This window comes from Astyanax mexicanus, chromosome 4 (genome assembly GCF_023375975.1).
Source record: "Astyanax mexicanus isolate ESR-SI-001 chromosome 4, AstMex3_surface, whole genome shotgun sequence".
NCBI lineage: Eukaryota > Metazoa > Chordata > Actinopteri > Characiformes > Acestrorhamphidae > Astyanax > Astyanax mexicanus.
The window spans coordinates 22,020,264-22,034,023 of NC_064411.1; the positions used below are offsets into that span (position 1 = coordinate 22,020,264).

A 13,760-nucleotide genomic window follows, 5' to 3' on the forward strand; every position below is an offset into this window, starting at 1 on the left:
CACAACAGTAGTTCAAGCCTTTTATTGTTTTAATATTGATGGTTTTGGCAAAAAAGTAAAGAAAAAACAAAAATCCCTATCTAAAAAAAATTGCATATTTTATCCGACCAATAAAAGAAAAGTGTTTTTAATACAAAAAGAGTCAACCTTCAAATAATTATGTTCAGTTATGCACTTAAAACTTGGTCGGGAATCCTTTTGCAGAAATGACTGCTTCAATGTGGCGTGGCATGGAGGCAATCAGCCTGTGGCACTGCTGAGGTGTTCTGGAGGCCCAGGATGCTTCGATAGCGGCCTTAAGCTCATCCAGCGTGTTGGGTCTTGCATATCTCAGCTTTCTCTTCACAATATTCCACAGATTCTCTATTGGGTTCAGGTCAGGAGAGCTGGCAGGCCAATTGAGCACAGTAATACCATGGTCAGTTAACCATTTACCAGTGGTTTAGGCACTGTGAGCAGGTGCCAGGTCCTGCTGAAAAATTAAATCTTCATCTCCATAAAGCTTTTCAGCAGATGGAAGCATGAAGTGCTCCAAAATCTCCTGATAGCTAGCCGCATTGATCCCGCCCTTGATAAAACACAATGGACCAACACCAGCAGCTGACATGGCACCCCAGACCATCACTGACTGTGGGTACTTGACACTGGACTTCAGGCATTTTGGCATTTCCTTCTCCCCAGTCTTCCTCCAGACTCCAGCCCAGGTCAGGCGCTTCTGCCGCTGTTTCTGGTTCAAAAGTGGCTTGACCTAGGGAATGCGGCACCTGTAGCCCATTTCCTGCACACGCCTGTGCACGGTGGCTCTAGATGTTTCTACTCCAGACTCAGTCCACTGCTTCCGCAGGTCCCCCAAGGTCTGAAATCAGCCCTTCTCCACAATCTTCCTCAGGGTCCGGTCACCTCTTCTCGTTGTGCAGCGTTTTCTGCCACACTTTTTCCTTCCCACTGAGGCGCCTTGATACAGCACTCTGGGAACAGCCTATTCGTTCAGAAATGTCTTTCTGTGTCTTACCCTCTTGCTTGAGGGCGTCAGTGATGGCCTTCTGGACAGCAGTTAGGTCGGCAGTCTTACCCATGATTGCGGTTTTGAGTAATGAACCAGGCTGGGAGTTTTTAAAAGCCTCAGGAATCTTTTGCAGGTGTTTAGAGTTAATTCGTTGATTCAGGTAATTAGGTTTGTTTAGAGAACCTTTTCATGATATTCTATTTTTTATCATTTCATAATGGAAAAGAATGAACTTTATCACAATATGCGAATTTTTTGAGAAGGACCTGTAGTTCTGAGGCTGCTGGGAAACTGAGTCTTTAGGCAGAGAGGCTTCAGGAGCAGGCAGATTGACAAAGTCAGGCATGACAGTTTTATCTATTTTTATATATTTATTGTAATCGGTAACACACAAGTTGCTCTGGAAAAGTGCTATATAAATATAGATTACTGACTTACTAGCATTGTAAACCTTTGGGAGCATCTGCTAAATGCTCTGTATCTTGGTATGCTGAGGGTAACTACATTTTTGGAATTCTCATTTGGCTGCCTGTTAGTACTTACAAATAATAACATAAGAGGTTCTGAAGATCCATCAGGTCACAGAGAGGTTATCAACCATTTCTTGAGTGGATATTTCAATATAAAAGTCTTTTCTATTGAAACACACAGACATATAAGTAAATATAGAGGTAAAGCAATACAAAGATAATATTTGGTACTGGATAAAAACAATCAAACTAAATAAATTGGATATTCTTAGTAACTTTGGAGACTAAAAAACCTTAAGCAACATATGATATCTAATAAGAAAAAGAGTGTGAAACTTGAGTAAAACAACACAACCAAATATCCCTAAGAGATAACAGATTTTTAATCAGACTGACTGAACCATAGACAAATGAGAACAAGGATTTTGTTGGCCTCTCTGTGGGGTCTGGATTCTCCTCCGGTCTCACTTTTGGGAGCACTCTCTGGAGTTCCTCAGCTGGTGTTTTCACTTCTTCTTTCATACAGATGGGCCTAGCAGTTAATAGCATTAAGCTACGCTATGCTAAGCCTGGGGAACTGAGGACAGATTCCACAGAGTGAAAACAGAGATACTAGAAATGAATAGAAATAATCTAATCTGCATAAACTAGAAAGGAGATTAAAAGCATTCAAATCATAAGCTCTGAAGATTTGGTCCTAAACGTTTAGTTGTCAGCTAAGAATCCTACTCTAACTATCACATCTAAATTTTAAAGACTAAGTTTTTTTCCATTCTTCAGTAATTGTAACTACCCTAAAACTGAGCTCTGTCTCACGAAGAATGTTCTGGAATATCGAACATATAAGAAAACATAAAATGGAATTCAATAAACATCATCCCTGGGTAAGATTCATTTTGCTGAACCTGTAAAATCCATTGTTAAATTCAGCTCATGTTTGTTTCTGGTGGAACGTGTCCCAAGTGACAAAGTGAAACATTTGTGTAGGATAAGGTGTTCTGTCTGAAAGACTTAGAATTGGTGCTTTTAATTGCCTTGAAACTGATTTGAGATGGAGTTTTCTCTCCTGTGTGAATGCGCTGGTGATTTTGGAGATTACTCTGTTGAGTAAAACTCCTCCCACAGTCTGAGCAGTAATATGGTTTCTCTCCTGTGTGAATGCGCTGGTGATTTTGGAGATTACTCTGTTGAGTAAAACTCCTCCCACAGTCTGAGCAGTAATACGGTTTCTCTCCTGTGTGAATGCGCTGGTGTATTTTGAGAGTACTCTGTTCGGTAAAACTCTTCCCACAGTCTGAGCAGTGATACGGTTTCTCTCCTGTGTGAATGCGCTGATGCAGTTTGAGATCACTCTGTGTAGTAAAACTCTTTCCACAGTCTGAGCAGTGATACGGTTTCTCTCCTGTGTGAATGCGCTGGTGAATTTTGAGATGACACTGTGCAGTAAATCTCCTTCCACAGTCTAAACAGTGATACGGTTTCTCTCCTGTGTGAATGCGCTGGTGTTTTTTGAGATGACCCTGTTGATTAAAACTCTTCCCACAGTCTGAGCAGTGATACGGTTTCTCTCCTGTGTGAATGCGCTGGTGTATTTTGAGAGTACTCTGTAGATTAAAACTCTTCCCACAGTCTGAGCATTGATACGGTTTCTCTCCTGTGTGAATGCGCTGGTGTTTTTTGAGATCACTCTGTTTAGTAAAACTCTTGACAGAGTGCTGATGTTGCTCCATGTCGGGACTTGGCTTCATTTGTCTGTTAAACGTAGCAAACAATTTCTGCGTGTTCTGGAGATTCTTCTGGACGGCTTGTGCTTCACCTCTTTTAGCAGTTTAACATTGCTCTTAGTTAAATATCCTGGTTGTTGGTGATGAATTTCAGGAGAATAATTTCATTTCTGGAAAACACAAAGAAAAGTGCAGTTGTATATTACAATAAAAGCAGGTCAATTAACTGAAGAGATCTGCCTAAATCAGTTACACTATACTTATAAAACTACTGGGACATCTTCATTTACCATAAAAGCTTCTGTACTTTTATCCCAGTCAAAGTCCATAGTGTAAGGGGGTGCTGGTGGTCCTCCAGCCACTAGAAGGAGGCCACCTTTTGTCACTCATAATAATCAGTCTGACACCTGTTTGGTGCCTTTATAAGGACTGAATAGAATAATAGAATAGAATAGTCCGATTGAGGCCATTTCGAATATTTCTGTCCAATCGGATGAGGTGGATAATCCTATAAATAATCCGATACAAACAAGAATAACAGCCTTGTAAACACCTGTACCCGATTACATCCCCAATCAGAATGTTTAAGTATGTTTGCACATGTACCACAGCGTTTTAGGGCCACTCTTAAAAAAATAAAAAAGTTCGCTTTGAGATTAAAGTTTTATATTAGGAAAGGAGATATATTTGTATTATTTTAGGTAAATTTAACTTTTACCACTTTAGCTGCAGTTTAGGAGCAGAGCAGAGGGAAACAAGCACTCATGAGCTGTTAAATAATCACCATCAGTTATCTGCATGTAAGATGCTGATTATTAATGCTGTAGTGTTACTGTTACTGTACATAATACAGTGTCCAGATTTTCTCGTGGTAGCCTCCCAGAAGACCTGCGCAGAGTTTTTCGTTCCTTTCGCTCCATGTAGTTCATATTTAATTTAAAATTGAATAATAAACTTTAATGACTGAAAATGAACTGAATAAGATGAGCTTTCACTTAATTGATCAATAGTACCATCGTGACTACCCCAAAGAGAAGCACGTACTCCTTGTATTAAATAATCAATGCTTCACTTTGTGATGGTCACCATGGGTATTCATATTATTTTTTACTGACAAAATTTACCATGTAAGTTAACACTGTTCAAACATTTACACCAGATTGATAAAACCTTTTTAACACTGTATGTAATAAATGCTAAAGTTGTACCAGATGGACTTGGTCCTCGCTGTTGATGGTAAACTTCAAGTGATGTCCCAACTTGTTTGCACTTACATTTCAATTTAGGTAAGATGTTAGAGTGACACTCAGAGATAGAAGAGATAGAAATGTGCACCAGTTTACCAGAAAAAATGTATTTCATTGTTAGAGTCACTTCAAACTACCCCAACAAATAGCACTTACTAATTACTATGGAATGGTCGGTGCCGTTGTTTGAGTACCAATTGTAACATTGATTCCAGTAGACACTTTTTAAAATCTAAATTTAATTTAAAATATTATGGTTACATTTTATTTGCATTTACCTTCTTGATGTCCTGCAGGTTCTTGAAAAGGAGATCGTACTGCAGCAGATCTTGTTTGTTGCTCACCTTGTCTAAAGTCTTACTATTTATGTATTCTAAAAGCTTTCCATAAATTGAGGTCATTCACACTTACTCCCTGTAAAATCACTATCTGAGATCACAATGGGCCATCCTGATTTCTGTATAGAAGGGTACTTCACACTTGTAAAAGCGTTAGAAAATTCATATGCAAATAAAAAATTTAAACTAATAATTATAAAATACAAAGCATTTGTTTGAGTTTATTTGTTAATAGGATGGTAAAAACTTGTTCAAATGCATCCAGCAAGCATTCTCATTTTACTACAAAATAGTAGCCAATTTAGACAGAATTTTTGTACACATTAAAGGAAGAAGTTACTGATGTTGAGACTATTTGGGCCAGATTATATCAGGTTCTGTGTGGAAATAAAACAAACACCCCTGGTTGCTTGAGTCACTTAATCCGCCTATTATGTTTGGGGTCAATTTGACCCCTTTCAATGTTTAATGCATTTATGTAAGTAGTTAATCTCATTTTATTTCCCTCATATTTGGTTAAACTCTTGTTAATAAAAACAAAGTAAAATAAAATACCCAAATAAAACAACCCTTGGTTTAAACAATTAGTATGAAACACTGAATTGAGAAAACACACCTCCAATTTTGTTGGGGCCCAGTACGTTGGTGCACTTATAACTCCACTCAGTCAGCGAAAGCGAAAGTGAATCGAATGAGTCAACCGAGTCAGTTGATTCGTTACTCACGGTTCACACAGAGCTCGCGGAGATGGCGTCCTCAGTAGCCATGACAACAGACTCCCGGTTCCCGGTGCTCCCGGTCAGAACGCAGCAGTCCCCAGCACTCACAGCGGGAGACGACGCAGTGCACGAGCGCCGGGAAGATCAGAACACCCTCCGTGTTCAACTCACACGCGAGGTCCGGCCGAGCTGCTGCAGACAGGCGCGAGGAAACTCAGCAGCAGCAGCTCTCAGTCCGCGGAGAAGCGCCTTTACTCCACAGTCCGGCTGAACTGCCTCTTCAGAGGTTCCGCAGTAAAACTGAACTGAACGCTGCGGTTTAGAGCACTATACAGTACAATAGCACTGTAACTGTGTTATAGAGCGGATAACAAGTAAATAAAAGCGCTCCGGAGAGTCTAAACACAACTTCTCTCCTCACTTTCTCTCTCCTTCTCCTCCAACACACACCTACAGACACTCACACTCTCCCTCTTAGTCCCGCCCCTACTCGGCGCGGATTGGATAGAAAAATGTCTGTCGAGCTTTTCACTCGTATGATTGGCTGAGCTGAACAGGAAATCAGCAGGAAAAACCCGCGAAACAGAAAAGGCTCCTGGGAAATGGAGTTCGTTTACACTTACAACGAAAAACAAAGAAATAATACAAATACACAGGATATTTTTAAGGGTCCTACACAAGTATCTATTGTTAGTGCATTTTTAACCCAAGTATCTAATGTTATTTAATTAGCCAATGTTACCAGTGCTTTTTTTTAAACCAAGTAACTAATGTTATCTAGCTAGCCAATGTTCCCAGTGCTTTTTAACCAGTATCTAATGTTATCTAGCTAGTGAAGAGTAACCGTTTTTTTCAATTATGATTACTTAACTTTAGCATCTATAATTACATAATCATTGTGTGAAACCTTGTATTTTATATGCATTTATATAGAAGATTAACCAATACTCACATTGTATTTTATACGCATTTATATTACTCACATTGTATTTTATACACATTTATATAGAAGATTAAACAGTAATCACAATATATATTCTTTACACATATAGTTAAACATTGCTTGATCAGGCATGTAACTAACACAGACTCTATTATATGACAAACTAACCCACATGATACATAAGGCATTTAACTAACACACGGGATCTACTGTATGGCGTACTAACCACGTGTTACTGACATATTAGCATATAACATATGAAATCTATTGTGTGACTTGTTTAGCTCACGCTTAAGGCATCTCAGTCGCTGTATGACCCTGACTAACGGCCATCAATCATCAGCTAGTGCACTCTGTACGAACTGAATTGATACAAAGGAGACTTCGGGATGAACAGGGCGGCCTTTCTCTCTGTGCGTGTAAAGTCCTTCACCTACCAAAGCGGGAGGAGGACGCGCGCACATGGGGAGGGCGGCACTGTCCAATTCCTGAAACAATGCCACACTGTCTGACTGCACACAGTCAAGGCCAAACACTAGTGGTCCGGTCAGACACGTGAAACGGACTACTAACACGTGAAATTACGCATGCTAACATGAGATGATTTTAGCAACGCCTCATCAGCAGGTTTCACGTCATTTGGGGTATAAACATGGAGTCAGATCAGAGGGGGGTCAGAACTTTTACTATTTGATGGCTGCTAACTGTCTTGTATGTATTGGTTCTCCTGAATTCAGTATTTTGTAATAAATACTTGATTTGCTTTCAACTCCACTGCACCTGTCTGCGACTCTCTCCATCAAAACGAACACGCAGGGGAGTTGTACCCCGGATGGTGGATGGGGGTAACCCATCTTTCATTTTCTTTTTACAACACTAGCAAATGTTCCCAGTGCTTTTTTTAACCCAAGTATCTAATGCTATCTAGCTAGCTAATGTTCCCAGTGCTTTTTTAACCCAGGTCCCTCGTCTGGAAAAAAGTAATATTATCTAATTTCTAGAACATAAAAAAAAGGAAAGAGTCGGGTCAGAGTTCACTCACTCTCCAGCATATACAACATAGATATCGAGATGATGAAACTGTGGGTAACATTAGCTTCTCTAAAACTGCAGCAGGTCTTGGAACTGCTGCTCTGAATCTGCTGCTGTAGAGCTTCTGCTGCTCTCTGGCTCTGCAGATGAAGTTGGGATTTAACCCGATGCTGTGAATCGCCACCGTGTCCGCTATATTGATTTAGTAAACAAATCAGTTAAGCCATTGATGTGGAGCTGCAGTTTTTCTTGGTAAAACACAATTAAATTTACATTTCTCACCAAATTTTCTTTTGTGTTTTTTATATTTAAAGGATTTTGTTTTACATATACAAAACAACACATATTGATGTCAGGAGTGCATATCACTGTTAGTCTGAAGCTAATGTGGTGGAAAATTATTAACTGTGTTGAAAAATGAGGAATCAAAAAAAAATGAGGAATCTTTTATAAAGTGGTGTAAAGGAAAAGGTTTTTAGACATCCTTGGTCAAGTGATCAATGTAGCAGGAATTTGAAAAAATAAAACAGCAGCTAGATCTTACAATGCCATTTTATTGCATATAAGTACAAGTGTATGTTGGTAAGTTAACCGAACACCCTTCACTTATACATGCTTCATTCAAATTTAAATCAGATAAAGGTTTAAAAGGTAAAAAATGAAAATTTTATGAATTAATATTACTTAGAAGTAGTGCTGGTCAATATGGGAAAAAAAGATATCACAATAACGATATATATCATGATATATCACATTAATATAAATCAATTATAAATAAATTAACAAACACGAAAATGAGGGTATTCAATCTGTCATTTCAGTTCGTTTTAGTTTTTCTTTTATTTACCGTTTTAATTAGTTTCAGTTAAGGAGAAGTTTCCTTAACAATAAGACTTGGTTACCTAGCTATATGGTGATCAGTGGCGGACTTAGCAATTTGGGGGCTCAAGGTGAATTTAGCTAGGGGGCCATCAACATTAATATGCGAGAAATAAGTTTCAGATATAACACCATTGTATGTCAAAATGGAAAATATTTATTTTAAAAAAATAGTAAAAAAAAGAAAATTGAAGCTTTCAATGCTAATTGTACTTTTTATATGTGCAATCAATAAACATATCTTTAAATAAAATATACACCCCAATGCCAAAAAAAAGGTAAAGCAGTGTGACTGAGAGCATTTGTGTGAGTGAGTCAATCAGTAATTATTATCTAGAATTGTAACTGAACTTAATGATAAAGAATAATTATCAATCACATCAACATGTAGAGTGAAAATATATGAGAGAGAGAGAGAGAGGAGGCAGAGTTTGTGTAAATGCATGTGTGACAGAAAGAGAGAGAATGAGTGTGTGAGAGAGACATCTGAGTGAGTGATGAAGAGTGTCCCTGTGTGAGTGTGTGAATAAGAGAGAGAGAGAGAGATAATGCATGTGTATGAGAGGGAACATATGTGGGGGCGAAAGAGAGAGAAAAAGGGTATGTGACTGAATAGGGTATGTGACTGAGTTTGGGGGGAGTGAGTGTGTGTGTGTGTGTGTGTGTGTGTGTTTGTGTGTGTGAGAGAGTGTACGGCATAGGGTTGGGCGATGTCTCCTTAAGTGGCAGATGACGATGCTTACATTGAAACATCGCGATGGATGATATCGGTGGCGGGGGTGTTTGATCAATAAAATACTAAAAATATTTAAAATGAATGGGCGGCACGGTGGCGCAGTGGGTAGCACTTCTGCCTCACAGCAAGACGGCCTGGGTTTGATTCCCAGCTGGGGCAACCCGGGTCTTTCTGTGTGGAGTTTGCACGTTCTCCCTGTGTCTGCGTGGGTTTCCTCCGGGTTCTCCGGTTTCCTCCCACAGTCCAAAGACGGCACGTTCAGACTAATTGGAACTTGATTGAAATTGCCCCTCAGGTGTGAGTGTGTGAGTGAATGTGTCTTTCTGTCTGTCTGTGTCTGTCTGCCCTGCGATGGATTGGCGGCCTGTCCTGGGTGTATCCTGCCTTCTGCCCGATGCCTGCTGGGATAGGCTCCAGTTTTTTTTTATCGCAATGCCGCGCGCGCTTTCCTTTACTGAAGCTAAACTGTTTGATTATATTATGTCATATCAATACCATTTTAACGTTTTTCGTTTCTATGTTTTGAAATTCGTTAGATTATATTTTTGTCAACATTTTGGTTTTATTTTCGTTTATTATTTTTATAATAATAATAGAATTTACATGATTTAAAGTAAGTCAATACTTACTTTTACTGGTAACTAGTTACTTTTATAGTGGGGTAACTTCGTTAGTAACTAGTAATTATTCAAAGTAAGGTGCCCAACGCACCCGACTCACAACGAGCAGGCTTATTCTATTAGCGTGAATAACATGAAATGTTTAAAATTAATACAGACATGTAGAAAAAAAACGAAGACAAGCTGTAACCTAGATATAAATAATAATATCTTAATAATAGTAGAATAATAATAAATAATATAATAATATGCCAATTAGGCATATTTATAGCAGTAGGGTATTTTAATTTTATCCCTGACTCTAATTCATTTAAGTTATATACCTGATTTGATCTTTTTCTGTACAATCCCTGCTAAAGTTTTAGGTGAAGAAGACCTAAAGAAGGTCAGTGCATGTTTCTGGAAAAATAAAAAAAGTGGGCGTGGCATCGCAATGGTCCATCGCGATGTTGGGTCATAAATGACACAACCCTAGTATGGCACCTCCTCGTCCTCCTCCTCCACCAAAACATTTGGTCCAGTGGTGCTGACACACTAAAAAAGCTTTTGGAAGAGCATCTGTTTTAAGTTTAGCCACTTGGGTGGTGGCGCTTCATGGCTTCGCTCACAACCCACTTGTACACTTAATTTCACTTTAATTCCATCTTTCACAAGCAGCGCGTTTGTGGTTCACCGGCATGGCCACATGGCATGGATGGAATATTCCATTTTAACGCGAAAGAGAGGGGGTGTGGACGGATTCTGTATTTCTTTGTAATGTATTGTGTTATCTTTGTTTCCATTTTAAACATACAAGAATCACCATTTATGAACACACTATCCGTGAATTACTGTCCAAAGGGCCCCAATTACCAGCTGTAGGCCTATGGAAAGTTTGCAGCTAGTCAAAGGGCCCCTACAGTGGGCTGCAGTGGGACGGTCCCTACGGCAGTTGCCTAGCAATGCCTCTATGCAAAGACCGCCTCTGCAAACAACACATATACAGAGAAGACGTAAAAGACTTCCTAAAATCAAACTTGGGTAAAGGGAGGAACTAGAAGAGTTTGTGATACAGGGAGGAAAAAAGGAGGGAAAAAAAAGAAGCGAGCCAGAGCTCAGAATAAAAACTGGCATAGATTTATTTTCATGTAAAACTAAGATCCAACACTGAGTGACTGTAGACAGGTGTTTCAGTTTCATTGTCCAACCCCGGTATGTCCCAAATGTGTCTATAAACTGGGTATAGGATATATATGATATCTCAATAAATTTTATAAAACATATTTTCTTTTTGTTTAGTTTTTTTCAGCTCAGAAAGTCATTTTGTAACGTTTGAAATAATACTTTTCATTAATTTAAGTAATGTCTTTTTGTCCACAGATCTTTCAGACACATCCCATGTAAAAATGTCCCCAGAACTCGTCAAGCTAGTCATACGGTTAGCTTATTAGAATAGGCAGCAGTGACTTCATTTAACTCACAATAGAAAAAAGGGCAATTCTGTTTATATTCTTTTTCCTAAAGTTCATATTAATACTTGTAAAGGGTTAATCATTTAGTGGGTGTTAACATATGAACAGCTCAGGCATGAGGGATTGTGGTAGCTGCCTACCGTTTCATACACAGCCAGTCTATCTCTGCTCTCTCCTACTGGTATGCAGATTAGCTAAGTGTCAAACGGTCAGGTTGTTACCGTCATTTAATGGTCCATATTATGTCAATTTACATTTGAGATTTGTAGGTATAAACATACACATATTCACACATACACACACAGCCTGCTTAAGTATACCTGTTTTTGATGTGTCCATTTTTGTAGTTCCACAAACTGTAGTTTATTTTTTTCACCTGCATATCCGATTAGCCTAAATTTTACCCTGTATATTTAATTCCAAGCGCCAGAGAGCTTTATTTTCGTGATAAATATTTCTTAAAACTGCATTGACACTAATGTGGTGACGTGTTCGTGAATGTTGTGTTGGTACATGTAGATCAGGTGCAGCAGTGCTGCTGGGGTTTTTAAACACAGGGTTCAAACACCTTTTACAAGGTAAAATTCAAGCACTTTTCAAGCACTTTCAAGGCCCATTTTCAAGTTTTTTTCAGCACCTTTGAGCAAAGTGGTAAATTAATGATAACGGTGATATCTCAAAACTGCGATTCAGCGATAATCAATATATTGCAAAACTATTCTCCACACTTCACAGCGACTGAGCTACTGAGAAAAAAACACTTCTATGTAAGTAAATAGCAGGAGTTATGGATTTATTGGTGTCAGTTTCACACAAGTTAAATACCAATGTTCTCAAAATACTGAGTATCTCAACATAATGTGTATCCAATAAATTTCGTTCCACTTCACGATTGAAAGATTATTGATCTACTGTTCGAATTATGATGTATCTGGCATGATACGTCATAAAGAAGAAAAGGAGATCCAGTCCAAAATTGTAGTTCCGTCAGATTTTATTCAAAGAATCTTCTGAGCAAAACAGTTTTTTTGGATACATCAAAAATTGAGTAAACAGGTTATTGAAAAATGAATTGAAATAAAAAGGTGAAAATAAGAGGAAAACCGCAAAGGTGAGAAAAGTTGGGGTTTCCAGAGTTCTCGGCTGTGTGAACAGGACCTGTGGCTCTGTAGTCCCTCTCGGGAGAAGCTCTCCCGCCCAACTCTACTCTTCTTCCTAGACAGAGTCTAATAAAAACAGGCATTCGCCTGGCCTCAGTCTAATAGTGTGTGAGGAGGCTCCTCACACCCCCCGGATCCTGATACTGATAAACAGTTATTCATCCTATACGTCAGCCGAGAACTCGGTCACCCCAACCTTATCAGACTATAGATTACATGTACAGAAACTCATGGTTCTGCTGGAAAAAATCAATCATGCTAAGTTGCAAGAAAAATGGCCTTGCTTTGAGCACAAGGACACAATATACATACATTCTAAGTCACAATGTGAATCATCATGAATCGTGCTAAATGCTTGAATAACATACTGATTAAGTGAAATGCTGATTTAGTTACACACAGATTAACCCTTTAATCAATGAACAATGAACATAGTAAGGCAAAACTCCTCCGTATTCTTACACACTTGTTAATTCTTCACAAAAAACAAACCAAAAAATCATATATTTATGTTTGAAGCCCAAAATGTGGCAAAAGTTTGAAAAGTTCAAGGGGGGGGCCGAATACTTTTGCAAGGCACTGTATATAGTGGTTGCTTGAATGTATGTTTGGCTGTGTACAAAAGCTTTTGGCTAAATGCTTAAGTTGAAAGAATAGATAAGATTGCAGATCTTGCAATATAAAAGCCTTTTATTGAATCACATAGATATGAATATGAGTAAATACATAAGGTGATGTAAAACAACGATAATAGCTGGTACTGGATAAAACAATCAATAAAGTAAATGGATTAGATATTTTTAGTACCGTTAGAGATATAAAAAAACCCTTTAGCAAAACGATACCAAATAAGGAAAAGATAACAGAGTATATAACTTTAGCAACACAACACAACCAAATATCCCTGTAGATTAACTTGCAGATTTTTAATCAGACTGACTGAACCATAGACCAATGAGAAAACCAGTAGAGCAGGGGTGTCAAACTCATTTTGGCCGAGGGCCACATTGGCATATTGGCTGTCCACTGAGGGCCAGATGGAACTTATAAATGTAATAAAATGTAACCAAATGTAATATAAAATGAATGTAATTACTCCTTAATGTTAAATAACTCTCAATATACTATTTATTCAATCAAATATTACAGTTGCATGGAAAAAATGTTTGCTTGTTGCTCTATTAACATAAATCCTTTTAATTTGTCATGTTATGAAATCCAAAAACTCCATCAATCAAGAACCAAACTATTCAAGTGAATAGGAATGACATAAAATACAAGTTACATTAACTTTGATCAAAACGTTTGATACTGAAATAAGGCTTAATAAATATAAAATAAAAAATTGTGAGCTGTTAAGAACATGTGATAGATTTAGCATTTCCTCAGATTTAGCAGTTCCTCATCCAACCACTAGTCGGAGCTGCAGCAGCAA

At 38.3% G+C, this 13,760-nt stretch overlaps 2 protein-coding genes across 4 annotated transcripts in view; one reads left to right on the forward strand and one right to left on the reverse strand.

Annotated features, from left to right (window-relative positions):
• Nucleotides 1-13,760, reverse strand: part of LOC111197605 (zinc finger protein 239-like) — a 270,756-nt gene that overhangs the window by 182,333 nt on the left and 74,663 nt on the right. Inside the window, exon 1 of one of the 3 annotated variants that reach the window (XM_049478116.1) lies at nt 5,511-5,975. The exons of the other annotated variants lie outside the window; for them this stretch is intronic. The gene's annotated coding sequence lies outside the window, so the exon portion shown is untranslated. Of the gene's footprint in view, nt 1-5,510; nt 5,976-13,760 lie in introns of those variants that run through there. 3 annotated transcript variants of the gene reach the window in all.
• LOC111189489 (NACHT, LRR and PYD domains-containing protein 12-like) overlaps nt 1-13,760 on the forward strand; it is a 382,248-nt gene that overhangs the window by 163,373 nt on the left and 205,115 nt on the right. The gene's annotated exons all lie outside the window — the stretch shown is intronic.